We start from the raw sequence: 14676 nt of genomic DNA, 5'->3' as shown, positions 1-14676 counted from the left end.
TTGTGTGTGGTGTGAATGTGTGTGTGTGAGTGTGTCGTGTGAATGTGTGTGTGTGAGTGTATGTATATGTGTGTGCGTGCATGTGTGTGTGTGTCTGTGTGTTTGGTAGGAGAAGGTGATTTAGAATTTCTATATCCTACTACTTTTGTAACCTAAAGCAAGATATTTAATCCTTGCCGCTAATAGGAAAATGTGATTTTATTCAGAATTTGTAGTTTTTCCTCCATTCAAGATAAAACCCTGAGCACATTTGTACATGTTTTTTATTTCTAAGGACTCCTCTTGTTCTCAGATTGCTCTTTTTACACTGACCTGTTTGTTTTTCCTCTGCGGTATATTTCTAAAGATTTTATTTCCTTTCTCTAGGAAGGGAAGAAAACATATGTGCTTGGTCTGCCATCTTGAACCAGAAGTCTGAAAGAGGGTTCTGAACGCTGCTCACAAGGATCTCTTAGAGGGAGGATAACAGACCACCAAGGCATCTGTACCATAAACATTTGCACAAGACGTGTGAGTTTCCCCACAAGCACCAGTCAGAGAGACAGACCGGAAGGATGGTTTGTGTTGGGGTACAGTGAGGGCTGAGCAGAGGCTGGGTGGGGGCTGTTTGTACTGACGTCCACAGTCCCACATGCTTAGCTGCCACTATGCACATGGAACTATTAGCAAATGAAATTAAATACTTCAGTTGCCTGGTAACTAATCCAGTCTAAGAAAGAAGCAAAAATAGAATACATAAATTTAGAACTTTTAGGCCGCGTGCCAACAAAATATTCTCGCTTGTATCCTTTTGATTATCTGCAACTTGAATGGAAGACAGTATATTTTATTGTCCAGGAGTGTGCGTGGGCGTGCGGGTATGTGTGTGCGCATGTGTGCGTATGTGCGTGTGTGTGTGTGTGTGTGTGTGTGTGTGTGTGTGTGTGGTGATATTCCTTGCTAGAAGTGGATTCTCCTCAGTGGTTGAACATGCATGAGACATGGTCTGGCTTCCAGGGGCAGATGCCACACTGGCCCTCAGAAGCTCAAACAGAAGATATTGATGACTCTGGGATGTGTTAGTCTGACGTAATTAATAAGCCAAAGGCTTTACATGATTATTGTCCCTTCCCCTGTTATACTATGGGAAGAAAAGCAGAAATTGTCTGTTTTACTTAATTTCATATAAAATAAAAATATCATTTTTCTTCCCAGTTTTCCAACAAGACACCAAAAGGTAGGAAACAGTTTAAGTTTTTATGTGACACCGAAAGCTGTCCCTGGGGTCACACGACGTTGGTGTTTACAGAAACATCACAATAAATAAGTAGGTATGGTAGTACTATTGGTTACTTCCCGTGTGGCTCTTGTCTTCTTGGAGAGCAGCGTGTGGTTATGGCTGGCGTGTTTCAGAACAGAAGGAAAGGGGTGTCGGGAAGATGGCTGGGTGGCCGCGAGCACTGGCTGCTCTCCCAGAGGCCCAGGCTCAGTTTTCAGCACCCACACGGCGTCTCACAATCCTCTGTAACTCCAATCCCAGGGGATCCAGGTCCCTCGCACAGACATGCATGCAGGCGAAACTCCAATTGGGAACTGTCTGGAAGCTCATATATCTTTGAGGATTTCGGCATGTATTTACGGAGAACACAACAACAGCGTCTGTACAGTTGGGAAAGCGTGACAATGGTGGGTGGTGTCTTGGCTCGGCAGTCTGTTGTATTGCGTTGGTGAGTTGGTGCAGTGTTAGAGTCTCCTTATCCTATGATGTCCTTTACAGAAATCCCCCCTCAGCCTTTCTCTCCCTCCCCCACTCCTATTTCTCCCCTCCCCCTTCTCTCTCTTGGCTTTTCGAGACAGGGTTTCTCTATGTAGCTATGGCTGTCCTGGAACTCACTCTGTAGACCAGGCTGGTCTTGAACTCATGTAGATCCACCTGCCTCTGCCTCTAGAGTGCTAGGACTAAAGGCGTGTGCCGCCATCACTTGGCCATCTCCTTTACTGTGAACCCAGGCAGTGGCACAGGCTGCGCTTGCTCAGGAGGTCTCTGACTTTGTGTGACCTGAAGCCTTTTTTCTCTTTCACACCTTCCTTCTGGTGCTGAGAAGGGAGCCCCAGGCCTCCAGCTCAATAGCCCAGGCTCTGCTGCTGAGGCCCAAGCCACTACCTTGGCATTTTTGTTGTAAGAACTGAGCTGGTGCCTCTATTTGGATTCTTCTGCTCTTTCCCCATGGTTAAATAGAAGACAAATTTTTCTTTTCTATATTTTTTAAAGATTTATTTATTTTCATTTGTGTGTGTATGTATCTGCATGTATGTATATACACCATGTGTGTGCCAAGTACCCAAGGAGGCCAGAACAGAGCTTCATGTCCCCTGGAGGTGGAACTTACCAGAAGCTGTGAGCCACTGTGTGGTTCTGGAAATGAACCTGTACCCTCTGGAAGAGGTGCTCTTAATCTCTGAGCAATGGTTAATTCCTAGATGTAAGGAGAAATTCCACCAACCCAAATCATCATGGATCATCATTATCCATGTACACAGGCTGTCTCTCCTTAAAGGTGGGGTTTAAGAGATTAACACCGGATGTGCGAAAGATAAGAGTTTTTTTAATAGTTTAGGAGTAGAGGATTCTCCAGATGAGATTGGGTGCATTCAGGGTGGTGTGGCTTAGACAAGTAGGGAATTTCTAATGGGGAATTTGGCAGGCACATAGGTGGAGTTATAGAAGCGCAATGTAAGAATAGTAAGCTGGTCATAACAACCCCTGAAACACAGACATGGTTGCAAGGTGATCAACTCTTTGAAACAAAGACGTGATTACATTCCTGGAAACAGGCAGTACAGAACCATCTGTAGTTGAGGTTACAGGTGGGACACAGCCCCATCCTTGAGAAACAGAGACTTCATCATAAACAGGAATGAACTAGTTTGCCTTTACTGTAAGATGGTTTGCCCTAAGGTGGAGGCAGGGTGGTTTATCGCCATCTCTCCAGCCCCGGAAGGCACATCTTAAATCACGTTTCACAGTGATCCTATGTGTAACGTAAGCCCTCTATGTGGGTCAACATGCTCAAAGTAGCTGGTGAGATGAGCCCTGTCACTATGAAGTATATCTGGGCTGGGCATGGCTCTTGGTTTTGAGTGTCCAACCCCGTACTAGCCTAGGATCCTGAGCTCATGTTCTGACCTCAGCTTTCTCATGTGTTACCACTCCGTCAGCAGTAGACACTCCCTAACACGCATGCAGGGCCTTGTTCCCACATAGAAAAGCAGTCAGTTGGCCGAGCATAAAGTCAGTTTTTCTCACTCCTTTGTGGAGCTGTAAGCTCAAAAAAGAAGCAGACGCTTCTGTTTGCAAATGAATCCAACCATTTCAATTTTCTTCTGTCCATAAGTTTTGTTTTTATAAGAGTCTTTGTTTTTTGTTTGTTTGTTTTTTGTTTTTCGAGACAGGGTTTCTCTGTGCAGCTTTTTGGTGCCTGTCCTGGAACTAACTCTTATAGTCCAGGCTGGCCTCAAACTCACAGAGATCCACCTGCTTCTGCCTCCCGAGTGCTGGGATTAAAGGTGCGCGCCACCACCACCCAGCTATAAATCTTAACCATTTACAGAAAGGCTGACTGGTAAAATGAAGATCTAAGAATTGGAAGTAAAGGCCACTGCTAAGTCCAAAAAAATCAGTAAATAACAGTTGTAAGAGAAGTCCATGGGTACTGGGTCCAGCTCAGTGGTGGAAAGCTTACCTAGCCTGCGTGAAACACTGAAGGAGGGGGATGGAGATTTACATTTAAGCCAGCAAGATAAATATATAATCTGCCAGTCTTTAATCAAGGTTCCACTGTACGCCCAGATTTTCAGACATAGGTTAGAAAAGGGTTTTGTGTATGCTGTGTGTGTATGTGCACACAAAATAACTATGGTTACACACAGTTGGATTTGAAAGAAGTTGCCTTTAGGACTGAAATTTCTCACATATGAGTCTCCTAAGCCACGAGTCGTTCTCACCTGGCCCTGGGTCATTCTCATGCACAGACACATGCATGTGTATGCGGTACGGTCCAGGCGGTATTAAGAGATCCTTCCGTCCTCTGGGTCCAAGCGTGCTTCACGTAGTGAAATCTAGTTTCACTCTTTTCTCCCGCTGTTCTCTGACAACTGTATTTCTGCAGTAACTTCCAGTCTTAGAAATGCTGGCTGTGACACCCGTTCGTAGTGCAGCAGAGATTAGCAACAATAATAGACTTCTCACTTTTGACTTAATTCTAGAGTAGATTCTTTCCTGCTCCGTATCAGCTTCCATGAGCTCTCTTTGAACAATGAGGTACCTTCCTTCCCGTTCTCATTCATTCCTTCGTCCACTAAGCAAGCTGATTCAGCATCCGCTCCATGCTAGACACTGTACTTGAAATTCGCACTCCAGAGCTGAGCAAGTCAAAGAAGCTTCCACCCTTGAGGATCTTCTTTTCCTTTAGGGAGATATATGATCTACCTAGTGCAGAAATACAAGAGATGAGTAGCTGGGCAGTGGTGGTGCGCGCCCTTTAATATCAGCACTCGGAAGGCAGAGGCAGGCGGATCTTTGTGAGTTCGAGGCCAGCCTGGTCTACAAGAGCTAGTTCCAGGACAGTTCCCAAAGCTACAGAGAAACCCTGTCTTGGACCCCCCCCCCCAAAAAAAAAGAGATGGGCATAAATACTATGGTAAGAATCATGCGCTGGCATAGACACCCACAGGCGACAGTGGAATCTTCTGCAGGCTCCGGTCTCTGGTCTCTGCTGGGCAGTCTGCCTGGGGTTGGGGCCAGCACATCTCTGTTCAGGCCTCCTGTCTGCTCCCTCTTTTCCATTGGACTGGAGGTGAGGTTAGTTTGCAGACAGCAGTCCACACGGTCCAGGAGCTCTTTGCGGACAGTTTGTGGAAGCATCAAGCTGTCTGATAGCCAGCTTTCAGAGGCAAGGCAGAGTGGCCGTTTTGGATTAGACCTGGGTGAGGGGTCTCAATGTATCCATTTAATAATCTGTGCAAAAAGTTATTATTGCATATTTATTTAACCTAATTCTTACATCAGAGCTTTGGTCAGCTTGATACAAATCTAGATATATCTGGGAAGAGAGAATTACAATTGGGAAAATGCCTTCCTTAAGAGTGGTCTGTAGGTGAATATGGGGGGATTGTCTTGATTAACGATTGACGTGGAAGGGTCCGGCTCTCTGGCAGTGGGGCCACTCCTAGGTGAGTGAACAAGCCCTGGGAGCAAGGCAGTAAGCAGAGCCTCAGTTCCTGCCTCCAGGGTCCTCCCTTGAGTTCCTGCCCTGACTTTCCTCAGGGTAGAGTGAGACCTGAGATCATCCTCCCCCAAGTTGCTTTTGTTCCTGGTGTTCTATTGCAGCAACAGAAACCTAACTAAGACCACAGGAATTAGACTTGGAATAGATGTCACCTTGTTCCTGCTGTGTAGATACTGTGTGGCCGACTGGTCGGTGTTAGTCGGGCACCACTGTCTTATCCGTCTGCCCCAAATCCAAGCCACGCAGGACTCTCTTCTGTTTATCCTCCCGATCCAGACATCAGGGGCTGCAGCTATTTCTTCAAACAGCAAAGTTGTTACTTTTCCACATTTTGATAGTGAATCCTTCATTGTCAGTTTGACTGGATTTCGAATAGCCTAGGATATACACTTCCAGGAGGGTCTGTCTGTCAGAATGTTTCCAGATTTAATTGAGGATGGAAGAACTACCTGAAAGTGAGGAGTGTCATCCCCCAGGCTGGAGCCCCAGACTGGATAAAAAGGGAGAAAGAGAAACCTCATTGAGCTGTGTCTGGACACACAAGGCTGCCGTGCCTTCCCAGACTGAATGAACCATCAAATCACAAACCACGACGAGCCTTTTCTTCCTCAAAGTGGTTTGTCAGACATTTTGTCACAGCAATAAAAAGTAATAACTAGTTATGTATTCTTAAAATCACTGGGTAGCATGGATTGGGGTACCAACGGAGTTGGGGTACCAACGGAGGGGACAGCTGAACCCATCAAGGTTTAATTAGAAACAATCTTCTAAGTCATTGAAACTGACGATTTTATCACCGACCTGGGATGCTTGACTATGAATTTAGCTGTGAGCCATTGTGTATCCAGTGTCTCCAAAGGAGACATGCTTTCACCACCACTTGATCTAAGGCGCTCACCTGGCAGTCAGAGAGCAATGCAATCCAGGGCTCCGGACAGAAACACTGTATCCAGCCATGTTCCCGGGCTCTCCGAGGCTGACTTTGGCACAATCCCCCACAGTCTGAAATAGACCCCACCCGTGCAAAGCTCTTGATTCCTGTAACTTTTTCCCTGTCACGAGAACTAGGGTTACCCATGACACATGACCCACCTGAAAGAAAAGCGAAGTGGGTTCCTTTGGGACCCCGCCAAGGTCTGCCACTGAGCAAACATGCCACGCACAATGGAATTAGTGCAAGAGGTTTATTGGGTGAGGGGAGAGTGAAAACTCATGTCAGAGTGAGGACATTAGAGAGGCCGGCGGACAGACAGACAGGCAGAACAGGAAAGAGACAAGGAAGAGAGGCAAGAGAAGCAAGAGGCGAGAGAGCAAGCTGTGACTGGCAGGCACTTTTAAGGGGAGCGCATAGCACACAGCCGAGGGTGGAAAGGCACCTGGCGACAGGTCATGACGTAACTGACTTAGTAAGTGGGGGGGGGGGCAGGCTGCTGCTGAGGCAGGAACTAACACCGCCCACTCCAGGAAAGCCCTAACTGAGGCATTGATGCTCACACCTCCCAGGAAGCCCCTCACCTACCTTCTCCTCTGTACTCATCTCCTGATTCAAAACTCCCAGAACCGGCAAGGCTGCATGCCAGAGTTGTACTGAACAATTCCTGTCCCCAGCCAAGGTGGACCTGAGGACAGAAGTCCTCCCTGGAGAGACTGTGACCCACAGAACTTCAGTAAGGTCAACAAAAAAAGCAAGGCTAGAAGATCCAACTTCCCACACCTTCATGGCCTTGTGAAGCTTCAAAGCGTGGAAAAAGAAAGTTTAAGGAGTTGGGCTCCTGAATGACATTTGTATTTCAATACAGTAAAACACAAGGCATAGCCAGGAATTCCTCAGCAGACACCCAGTCTGTGTTTGTTTGTGGCCTCATGAACTTCCCAAGCCAAAGGAAGGAGGAAAGGAAGGACAGGAACCATTAAAGTGTAGGCATCCCTATTCTCAGTGACCTTTACAGCTTCCTCTGCCATCCGCAACCACTTCTCCTGACTGCCTACTGCAACCCTGGCCAGAAAATGAGGGCCCTTCACAGGATGCCTTGCCCTTAGGGAAGCGTTCTCATCCAGAGAGAGGCAGACCGAAGGAACATAAAAGATCTTCCTGATGAGAGAGGAGCCCTTTTTGTTTTTACAACACTTGAAAAGTCAAAGTGAAAGTCTTGGGCTCTGAAGGAGAGCCTGTGGGGCAGGTGTCACATGAACAGAGCAGTCTTGGATCCTCTGTGGGAGGTACCCGGGGCCACCTCCCCAGCACACATCTCTTGTAGCTGCGAGTAGATGGCCACAGCGTGGCCCCCTGGGAGATGCTGCTCATCACACCATATTAAAAGCAGTGATGTCGGGCCTCATTGTTCCGTGTTTTTAATCTCAGACACCAGTTCAGGAGCCCGAGATGTTTATTATAATTTTGCAGACATCACCAACAAAAGCTTTATTCGTGAAGGAAAAATTAAATGTTAAGGCTGTGTGGATGATAGGGGAGGGTGAGCCGTGGAAGGCTGGGGAGGATAGAGAGGGGACGTGTCATTTCCTCGAGGGAAGGAAAACAGGGGCGAGCCATAAACATAGCTTCATTTTCAGGCTGACAATTCTTACCGTAATGTGTTTTGTCAGGCAAGTCCTCAATACAGATTAACACGAGATGCCGAGTGAGTGAGTTCCACCTCTCGGTCTGGGAACAATGCAGAGTGTTTTGATGAATGTCAGTTAATGATACTCACACTCTTGAATTCAGCCCTGGCAGCCAGGACTGAGGGCTGGGGGAGGGGCGCGCAGTGCAGAGACCAGAGACAACATCGAGATGCCCAGATGGGTGGCCTTCCAGGGTAATCAGACCCAAAGCATGAAACACAATTTTCAACAGGCTGGGTCCCGGCAGGAGGGACGGATGGATCTAATCTCACCAGGAGGGCACCAGGTATCTCCGAACCTTAGCAACTCGATAGTTACACTTTTGACTCCATCCAGGCACAAAACAGACCTGGAAGCCTCCGCCTGCCCCAGCTCATGCCACGCGCTGCCTTTGTGGGGTTTGAATTCAGAATTTCCAGACCCTGATAATCCTGGGAATTCAATAAAGCCTGAAGCTGCCGCAGAGCTTGGTCTCTCCTTCCCAGTGACTGGCAGGTCACTTACCCCTCAGGTCCCCTCTTCAGCTTGACTGCAGGGACTTAGTGTTTGATTATTCTCTTACTGTTTGGAAGAAGAGCTGTCACTGGGAATTGCTGACTAATTTTCTCATTGCGTGGCTGACAGTTAATGCCTGGATCCGTTAATCCTCAGGAGCAGAGCCTGACAGGCTACCTGGGTGTCCTCACAGTAGCAGTGTCTTGTCCTCCTGGCTTTGGTGCTTACGTGCGTTTTTGCTGCTGTGTTCTCTGAATAACATGTTCTGTAGTATCGAGCCCAGCTTCTTACATTGAATCAGAAAGGGAATTCTCACAGGAAATCATGGATCAGGTGGAGAAAAATTCCCTTTTTGTGACCAGAACAGAGGTCCCAAAGGTAAGAAGATTAAAACTAAGACACTCTGGGTTCCCCTGTTCTCATTGGTGCTCTATGATGGTTCCTGCTCCCCCACATCATCTGGAGTGGTCTTCCCAGCAGCCCTCGAAGGGACACACTGTCCTCATTCTACCCGAGAGGACACTGAGATGCATACAGCGGGGAGCTACTGAGCCAGGAAGTTCGCTTAAGCATCAGCCTTAGTCCCGTGCTCTTTCTAAAGCTTGCTTTTCACAAGGAGTCTGTCAGACACATGTACCTGTAGCCACAGCACATGGGATGCAGAGGCAGCAGAGGCAGCAGATGCGGCAAAGGTGGGAGGGTCATGAGTTTGAGACCAGTCTTGGCTGTATAGTAAGTCACTTTGTCAAAAGGTGGGGAGTTGGATGCGGAGCTGGGGAGATAGCTCAGATGGTAAAATGTTTCTCCCACAGTATAAAGACCTAAGTTCAATTCCCAGAAGCCGCAGGGAAAATGGGGTACGGTGGTATATTAACGAATCAATCCCACACCAGTTATGTTTTAAGGGGTTATTTATTTGGCGGGGGGGTAAAACTTACATACACCATAAACCGTCAGGAAGGGAGCCTAGTCGCTGGAGCAGGAGCCGGGAGCAGCAGCTGAGACCGAGCACCGGAACCAAGAGCCGGAACCAAGAGGGCCTTATCCGGAACTGCTTCTCTTTTTAAGAGAGAAATATACCACGCCCCAGTGGGCTGGTATTTCAGCAGCTATTGGCTGACGGAGCGGAAGTCGCTCCCCGCTGCACTGTGGGCTCCTGCTTCAGTGATTATTGGTTGAGGCAGCGGAAGTTACTCCCACAACAGTGGTACTTACTTGTAATGCCAGCACTGGGGAGGCAAGGTCCCTAGGGTTGACTGACTAGCCAATTAATGTAGTGAGCAAGCCCTAGGTCCTATTGAGAGACCCTCAAAAAACAAGGATAGTTCCTGAGGAATGGAACCCAAAGGTGTCCTCTCATCTCCACAGACATAGACACAGGCAGGCATGTGCATACACACACACACACACACACGCACACACACATATACACACAAAGTTTGTAAATATAATTTAGAAACTTATTTGTCCCTGTTGCCGAAAACTGAAAATAAAAATAAGGTAACTACCAACTGGGAAAGAAGTGCCCCTTGTACTTGCACCAATACTGAGTTTTTAGGTGTTTTAGTCTTGTGTGCTCTGGTCAATAACTATCCTTAAAGTCTAAGATGACTTCCAAGAGCGGAGTCCACCGCAGATGGCCGCTTTGTACATTTGGAACTGGTGTTCTGCAGGGGAGGGGCTGCTAGGAAGGAACCTTCTGCAGCCGTGTCTGAGCCAGAGCCTACCCACTCTCCCTACTGTGCTGGGGTCCGCTGCTGCAGGCTCACCATCGGGGGTCTCGAAGCCAGGCACCCCGGCTGGCTCTCCTACCGCTGGAAGCACATGCAGGGGCTGGGGTATCTCTGTTTTCTCACTCTCAAACTAGGGCGATGATTCTGTCTTACCCCATGCCTTAGTTAGGGTTTTGTTTTCTGGTTTTGGAGACAGAGAAACCCTGTAACAGTCCTGGCTGTTCTGGAACTTGATCTGTAGACCAGGCTGGCCTCGGACTCACAGAGATCCATCTACCTCTGCCTCCTGAGTGCTGGGATTAAAGGTGTAGGCCACCATGCCCAGCCTTAGGGTTTCTGTTGGGGAGGAAAAGGTTTATTCAGTTTACACTTCTGTATTGCTGTTCATCATGAAAGAGGTCAGGACAGGAACTTAAACAGGGCAGGGACCTGAAGGCTGGAACTGATACAGAGACCATGGAGGGGTGAGCTTACCGGCTTGCTCAACCCGCTTTCTTATAGAACCCAGGACCACCAGCCTGGGGATGGCATGACCCACAATGGGCTGGGACCTCCCCCACCAATCACTAATTAAGAAAATGGCTCACTGCTGGATCTCAGGAGGCATTTTCTCTGTGGAGGTTCCCTCCTCTCAGATAACTCTAGCTTGTGTCAGGTTGACATAAAACCAGCCAGCACACCAGATGACTACAGGGTTAGGAGTGAAGCTGTGTATGAACAGTGGGGCTTGGTGGTGTTTTCTAGACCCTCCAGCCTCTAGAACCTCCAAGGCCTAGTGCTTCTGTCCCTCCTCAGCAGCCCTGAACCATGTTACTGCTGATTTCTCGAGGCTGTGTCTCCAGTGTTTGGGGCAGGAAGGTTGTGTGAACATTATATCTTAGGTCCCAGCCCATAAAGACTAATCCAGAGAGCAGGAGGAAATGGCCTTGGACTTCTGGGTTCAGTCAGCACACTGGGTTCAGTCAGCACACTGATGAACTAACTCAGGCTCCTAGGTCTGGTAAAAGAACTCCCGAGCCCTGCTTCAGGCTCCTTCCTCCCTAGTCTGCGGGTCAAATTCTTCAGTTTTGAAATCAAGATTACACCTCCAGCAAGACACTAAAATAGAAAGCTATCTGTCAGAGACTTTCAGTTCCTGGGAACTGTTACCGCGGGCAGAAATGCCAGGGGTCCCTGGAAAGGCAGAAGAATTAGGGTCTGAGAGCCTTAACTCAGCCTTAAGGGGAGAAGGTATCTGCCCCCAGGGCACAGGGGTGCTGAGTGGCTGAAGTGGGACTCCAGGCTCTGCTTCCAAACTTTCTTGGCACAGCGTATATGGAATGTCCTGAGAATACATTTGTGCGGTGGATTTGTCATAAGCACCCGACAAGTCCACTTCTTTAGTCTGTCTCCACAGCAGGCCTGTGGGTGTCTCTTACAACCATTCCGGGTGATGTGTGGCTGAGGAGAACAGCCTCAAAGCAGAGTGTCAGGTGGCTGGGCACCAGGTGAGGGGTCTGCCATTGATGGTGTCTTAGCGTTTCTATTGCTGCAATGAAACACCATGACCAAAGAGCAGGTTGGGGAGGAAAGGGTTTATTGGGCTTACACTTCAGCATTGCTGTTCATCACTGAAGGAAGTCAGGACAGGAACTCAAACAGGGAAGGATCACAGAGGCAGGAGCTTATGCAGAGGCTGTGGAGGGAAGCTGTTTCCCCTGTCTTGCTCAGCCCACCTTCTTATAGAACCCAGGACCACCAGCCCAGGGATGGCACCACTCGCCATGGGCTGGGCTCTCTCCCATTGGTAACTAAATGAGAAAATGTCTTACAGCTGGATCTCAAGGAGACATTTCCCCAAGTGAGGCTCCTTTCTCTCTGATGATCTTAGCTTGTGTCAAGTTGACACACAAAGCCACCCAGTACAGAGGGGCTCTTTGATTTTAAAAGGGATGATAGGTCACAGGGAGGCAGAGGTGAGAGGCAAGCTCTCAGCTGCTGGCTACTGGGCTCCAAAATGTGTTCTGTGTTAGTAGCATTGATTGTATAGCACGGCCCATTGCTTTTACCCTGAGAGCCTTAATCTGTGCACCCCTAAACTTGAGGCCATCTATCTGATGCTGCCTCCCGAGCACTGGGATTCACAGATGTTTCCCCGCCACACCCAGCTGTCTTCCCAAGTTTTGATATGGGGGGGGGGGAAGGGAAGCATTTCCAAGAATGTCATGGATCCCATGAAATAAGGGACCCTGTGCCCAGAGGCATTACTTATGAGTGGTTGTTGGAGTGTGAACCACCCCGCAGGGCTTGTCCAACACAGTTGTCTTAGGAACAACTCACTGTGTTGTTAGGGCTTATTTCTGTGGGGACAGGGACACCGGTGTGAGCTCGCAGCCATGCATTTTGACTGTGGTAAATGAAAGTGGCTATAAACCTTTACTTACCTATTTCTCCTACATTCAAGGAGGGAGACTCGGTTAATTGCAAAGTCTGTCTTGCTACCCTTTCCCTCCACCCCAAGTATTCAGGTCTCTTCGGGTGCCCCCTGAGGACCCTCGAAGTACAGCATGTCCACCCAAAGCCCCTGTTGACTTAGTCTAGTTAAACTCTGGGAAGGAGTTGCTTTGCTCTCTTTTCCTGTTGTGACTCCACTGTAGCAGTAAAGAAATCGTGTCAGCCCTAAGTCAAAGGATGCTTTGAGGGAATGGGGAAGATGCTTGCAGTATAGGGACCGCCCCTTCCAGCTTGTGATTGTCATAAGGACCGACAGAATGCCCCCGGGAAAGCTTGCTTCAAGCTCTTCCGCTTCAGTCCCCCTGTCTGCAAAATGGAAACAAAACTGTGACCAGAGTTACTAGGTGTGCTGTCTCTTGGCTCAGAAGACACCATTGTGGGATTTCTTTCCTTTCTCCCAGCTTTTCTGTAAGTTTCTCTTTATGAGCCCTCAGTTCTGTAGTCTGTGGAGCCTCTAGGAGGGAGGAGGTGACGGAATGCCATTGATTAGGTTGTCCTTTTGGTGCCTTGTCTACGGAGCTGCGCCATTTTCTTTTCTGTCTAGCGATGTGTAAGGTGTTAGGGGGTGGGGGGGCTGGAAAAGTCCATGTCAGAGACAAACACGGACCCTGTGCCCCAGCCCGACAGCAGGAACTCCACATGCTCTCTCTGCCTGTGCTCAAAGGCCCAGGAAAGCATGCTACTTGAAGCCCTGAGTCAAACAGGAACTGAGAGGTACTCCAGAGGACGCTGATAGTGTTAGCTGTGCCCTGTCTCTTTGTCAAAGAACTCGCTCACACCGGGAAGAGCCCTGCGTGAAGTCCTCTGGCTGGCAGAGCTCCCGTGTCCCCCATCTAGCCCTCAGTTTTGCGGCCCAGCATCAGATCAGGCCAGTAGTAATTCAGGGACCCTCTCCATTGGCCATGAACTCACCTGCGTTCCAAGGTTACTTTGGCTGAGTCGATAGGGTGACGGCGTGGATGATTAATTTCTGGAAATTTCTTGCAGAATGAAGAATGCGACGGTTTCGGGAAGACACTGGAGAGCTCTGCTGTGCCCACAGGTCAGTGGGTCAATTCTGTGCCGGCTGGTGGGGTCTGAATTGGTGACATCTATAGCCTTAGACCAGTCACATAATGTTTGATTTTGGGACTCAGAGGTGTGGCTGACCCCTTTTTTATCAAATGGGGGAACTGAGGCACAGGTGGAGCCCAGGCCAGCATAGGCTGTAGCATTTCTAGGTAATACATCATCTCTGGAGAGTGGAGATGCGTTTTGATGTCCTTGCTGCCCTTTCTGACAGAAAGACTTTACTTTGAGTAAAGTCTCGGGGATTGTTGTCTAAGTATTTCTTATTTAATGATATCAACGTTTATACAGAGATTCGTCTTTAATAGTGTTACCAGGGAAGTCATGTGACTCCCTTAATAGTCTCTCACTTGTGCGTCTCACCTTCCTGTTCCTCCCATGACTCTATTCAGGCCTAAGAACGCCTCTATGTGCAGTGAGCTGCCTTCTGTTCTCAGAACTCAGGTGTGTGTGTGTGTGTGTGTGTGTGTGTGTGTTCCTGTGTGCATGCACACATGTGCACATGTGTGTTGAAGAAGAAAGATCAGTATCAGGTGTGGTTTCTCAGGAGTGTTCCTGTGTGCATGCACACGTGTGCACATGTGTGTTGGAGAAGAAGGATCAATATCAGGTGTGGTTTCTCAGGAGTGTTCCTGTGTGCATGCACATGTGTGCACAAATGTGTTGGAGAATAAAGATCAACATCAGGTGTGGTTTCTCAAGAGTGTTCCTGTGTGCATGCACACGTGTGCACATGTGAGTTGGAGAAGAAGGATCAATATCAGGTGTTATTTCTCAGGAGTCATTGTCTTATTTTTTGGAAACAGGATCTCACTGACTGAGCTAGAGCTGCTGTTGAGAAAGCCCCAGAAGCCTCTCATCTTCCACCCCTCAACACCTGTAATACAGGTGAGCCAGCCCTGCAGATCTGAGGTCTGAGGGCTTGAACTCAAGTCCTGTGGCCTTGCATGAAGCACTTTCCTGACTGCGCCATTTCCCCAGCTCCTTAAACACACTGT

At 48.4% G+C, this 14676-nt stretch overlaps 1 long non-coding RNA gene across 1 annotated transcript; it reads left to right on the top strand.

Moving 5' to 3' along the window:
- The first annotated feature begins 372 nt into the window (after window positions 1-372).
- Window positions 373-14568, top strand: LOC125393538 (uncharacterized). The gene is made up of 3 exons (XR_015001522.2): window positions 373-510; window positions 13598-13652; window positions 14485-14568. It is a non-coding gene; the product is annotated as an uncharacterized LOC125393538 (long non-coding RNA).
- The last annotated feature ends 108 nt before the right edge of the window (window positions 14569-14676 follow it).

This window comes from Myodes glareolus, chromosome 4, assembly GCF_982192425.1.
Source record: "Myodes glareolus chromosome 4, mMyoGla1.1, whole genome shotgun sequence".
Taxonomy (NCBI): domain Eukaryota; kingdom Metazoa; phylum Chordata; class Mammalia; order Rodentia; family Cricetidae; genus Myodes; species Myodes glareolus.
Note: the sequence above shows the minus strand (reverse complement) of the source record. Positions and strands in the feature narration are given on the sequence as shown.